At 41.1% G+C, this 4,160-nt stretch overlaps 1 long non-coding RNA gene across 1 annotated transcript; it reads left to right on the forward strand.

Moving 5' to 3' along the window:
- Positions 1–1,496: 1,496 nt before the first annotated feature.
- Positions 1,497–3,273, forward strand: LOC108580671. Its single transcript, XR_001892067.3, has 2 exons — positions 1,497–3,069; positions 3,191–3,273. It is a non-coding gene; the product is annotated as an uncharacterized LOC108580671 (long non-coding RNA).
- Positions 3,274–4,160: the final 887 nt, after the last annotated feature.

Raw genomic sequence — 4,160 nt, forward strand, 5'->3', positions numbered from 1 at the left:
TCACAGCCACGCAACCACAACAGGAAAAACTGGAAACTACCCAAATGTCCATCAGCAGGAGCATGGATGGCAAATTCTGATATTTTCATACAATAAAATCCTATACAGTCTTGAGAATGAACGAACTGTTGCCACACTAAGTGATGTTTAGAGCTGGTGGCCAGACTATATTATTTTAAAGCTGTAACCGTTATAGAGGTCTAGCCATATTTAGCCGTTACAAAAGCAAAGCTTAAAAACAATGAATCCCTAAGTTGACTGCAAGCAAGAGAGAATATATGCTGATTCCATCACGTTTATGGAAAGGGAGGAAAAGGCTGGGTAATGCGGTTCGCACTCAATCCAAGTGACCCTGGGAGGCTGAGGCAGGATCACTTTGAGGTAGTGTTCAAGACCAGCTGGGACAACATAGTGAAACCCCCTGGAATCTGCTAAAATACAAAATTAGCTAGGAAGGTGCAGTGGCATGTAACTTCCACATTCAGTAACTCAGAGGTTGAGGTGGGAGAATCATTTGAACTCAGGGCAGAAGTTGCAGGAGCCGTGAGATCAGGCTAATGCACTCCAGCCTGGAGGAGAGTGAGATCCTGTTGAAAGGAAGAAAGGAAGAAGGAGGGAGGGAGGAGGGAGGAGGAAGGAGGAGGAGTGAAGGGAAAAGAAAGAAAGAAAGAAAGAGAAAAGGAGAGAGAAAGAAAGGAAGGAAGAAGGAAGGAAGGAAGAAAAAAAGAAAGAAAGGAGTTAAAAAATACTCTCAGGAAGATCCTAGGAAAAAGTGCAAACTATGATAAGAGTATCTAACTGTATTGCAAACATAACATTGTAAGAAAGAAGCCAGGCACGAAAGAGTATTATTCATATAAATTCCACTTACAGAAGTCAGCGTGGTGCTTACCTTATTGGAAGAGAAGGAGTATTTGCTGGGAGAGGCATGAATGGGGTTTCTGGGATGCTGGTACCATTCTGTTTCTTGATCTGGGTGCTAGTACTGGGTGTTTGTGAAAATTGGTCCAGTGGCACACCAAGGCTGTGTGGTTACACATACATGCATGATACACTTCTATACAAAATCTTACATAACTATATGAACAGAAAAAAAAGACTTTTTTTGTTTCTTTTATTGTCTTTATTTCCTTTTGATTTTGTATTGTGCGTTTTTTCTTTTTCTTTCCATTGGTTCATAGCCGATAGCTTTACATTTTATCATCATTTCTTGTATCAAATAGCTTTTTTGCTGGGAACTGTGGTTCATGCCTGTAATCTAGGCACTTTGGGAGGCCAAGGCAGGCAGATCACTTGAGGTCAGGAGTTCAAGACCAGCCTGGCCAACGCGGCGAAACCCCATCTCTATTGAAAATACAAAAATTCGCCAGATGTGGCAACGCGTGCCTGTCATCCCAGCTACGGGAGGCTGAGGCAGGAAAACCGCTTGAACCCGAGAGTTGGAGGTTGCAGTGAGCCAACATCATGGCACTGCACTCTAGCTTGGGCAACAGAGTGAGACTCCATCTCAAAAAAATATATATATATATTGATCAGGAACTATGTGCAGGAACAATGATCAGGAACTATTTTTAACATAAAACCTGTTATTTAAAAGAGTTAGACTCCAAGAAGAATGTTATCAGGAAATTTTATCCAAAGTTGACATTTAAATCTACCCCCAAGATTTGCTTTTTTCTTCTCATAATTATATGTCATTTTTTTGTTTTTATTTTTCTTTTTTATAAGAATACCATGTAAAGGAAATGTAAATAATTATTATCCATGAAGCTCCTTTTAGGATTATCCAAGCTCACTCAAGTTGATCCCAGTGAGTTATACAAATATCCTTATTTTTATGTTTACCAAGGTGGGACGAAGCTTAGGAAGCATGGCTGATTTAACACAATTTGCTTGTAAGGTCGGAACATGGAACTTTGTGTATCGCTATATTCTAGTGTCTTGGTATCCTAAGATCACATCAGTTCCTGCCCCTCTCAGCTTTGGATTGACTTAGATGCGCCCAGAATGGCCACTGCTTTCCTGGAGAGGACAGTGGGTGCCTTGCCCTGCCATTGGCCTGCCTTCAGAGTGAACTTACCTCCAAAGACAAAAATATGAAGTTGACCACCTTAAAAACCTCTCAGTGGCTCCCCATGCCTACAGGATAAAGTCCCATACTCTTTAGGACAGCATACTACCCTGTCCTTCCCTTCAGAATCCTCTAAGCAAGAGACAACATCAAAAAAGAAGTACAGTTGGAAGTCAGGGCTTGGAGAAGAATCAACAAATGAAAACTAAGGGGACGGAATGCAGTCATCTCCCTGTGTTTGAACAACGTGGTCACATAATCTTTGTTCCACCTTCACTCACATAAGGGTGGGGACTTGAAAAAAATGCCTTCCCTACTGAGTGTGTAATTTGGCTTATGTTATTTGGGCTTATGTTATTTGGCAGCTCTCATGGAAGAGCTGGGTTTCGAGTCACTTCTGTCTTAAAGAATAGTAAATCACTAGTACCCTAGCGGGAGGTATCAGTAGAAGGCACAGGTTTAAACTGGACTTGATGGTGGGCATGAATGTAATAGGTCAAGGCAGAGGCATCAGGCAATGATCAGAAGCTCGTAATCATTGGAGCTGAGAGAGAAGGAGGAGGCAGGGAGAAGGAGGTTTGTTTGGGAAGAAGGTGGAGGGTGTCAGCTGAACTGGCACCAGTGACTGATAAATTTATCAGTCTCAGCACTAAATGATTACAGAAACATCACACCACAGGGCGCCCCATAAAGCACCATTATGACTATTTTAAATGCCAGCAAGAAGGGTTGCCTTGTGTATGGCCCTGTAGTGGGCTGTACAGGCAGACAAGGCAATGACATCCCGCCTTCTTCAGGCTGAGGCTCTGAAGTCAGCATATAACGAAAAATCAGAAACAGTTAAAACCACCCTTGAAAACGTCTTGGGAAGGTGACATGTTGAAGAAAATAGATATTTTCTCAGGAACTCCAAAAGAGCCAGTTTTTCTTCCAGCACTGGGATTAATCACCATGAATTCAATGCAGTATCTATCTAACTAATCTGAAATTCTGCACAGGTTTGTCTCTTCTCTCCCATTCAGTAACTGATTCAATCATTCGTTTAGATCAGTGTGGACTGGTGGGTATTTATTTTGTACTTTGGGTTATAATCCAATATTACTTTATTTTGTTGCTCAGATGTCTCCAGCTTTGGCCGTTGGGAGATCTTTCAGCTCCTCTGCTTCTCTGACAGACCCTCATCAATGTGAATTTTCCTTGTTTAACACTTGTCTATTTTCTGGCACTGCACAATATTCTGGGTTAATCTTGTATATTTCCTGCCCAAGTCTCAGAATCTGCCATTTCTCCAAGAATCCAAGGTTCTTTTTATTGTAGAATATATTGGAATCCAAGATGTAGGTCCTGGCATGCTTGCTGCTACTGGGACTTTGTTTCTTTTGGGCCCTCTCAGCTGACAAAGCACAGAAATATATGCATGTATACTTATCTGTGCATGTTACATATCTACAAACATTTCTGTATGTAATTACCTGAATCTATATTGACTAAAATGTGAGACATTGCTGATGTCTCCAACTCTAGTCCATTACCACATGGATTATTCTAACTTCCTTTGTTTATTGGTAAATTCCTACTCCATCAGTGAGGAATCAGGCTCCATCTTCCACCATCCACTTGTGCAATTGTTTGATTCCAGTATACATGTATAGCAGTCTCAGGATTGTTTACCTATAGCCTGTGGGAAACAACTTTACCTACTAGAGTACCATGTTTTTTGCAGTTCCTATTGCTTTTGACTTTATAGACCTCATTTATTCCAAAGTTACCAAATCAGCACCTTTGCCTTCCACCCCTTCAGTGATATCATTTCATATGTTTGCAATACAGTTAGATGCTCTTATCATAGCTCGCACTTTTTCCTAGGATCTTCCTGAGAGTATTTTTTAACTCTTTTCTTTCTTTTTTTCTTTCTTCTTTCCTTCTTTCCTTCCTTCCTTCCTTCCTTCCTTTCTCTCTTTCTCTCTCTCTTTCTTTCTCTTTCTCTCTCTTTCTTTCTTTCTTTCCCTTCCTTCCTTCCTTCCTTCCTTCCTTCCTTCCTTCCTTCCTTCCTTTCTTCCTTTCAACAGGATCTCACTCTCATCCAGGC

Source organism: Papio anubis, chromosome 16 (assembly GCF_008728515.1).
Source record: "Papio anubis isolate 15944 chromosome 16, Panubis1.0, whole genome shotgun sequence".
In the NCBI taxonomy this organism is placed as follows: domain Eukaryota; kingdom Metazoa; phylum Chordata; class Mammalia; order Primates; family Cercopithecidae; genus Papio; species Papio anubis.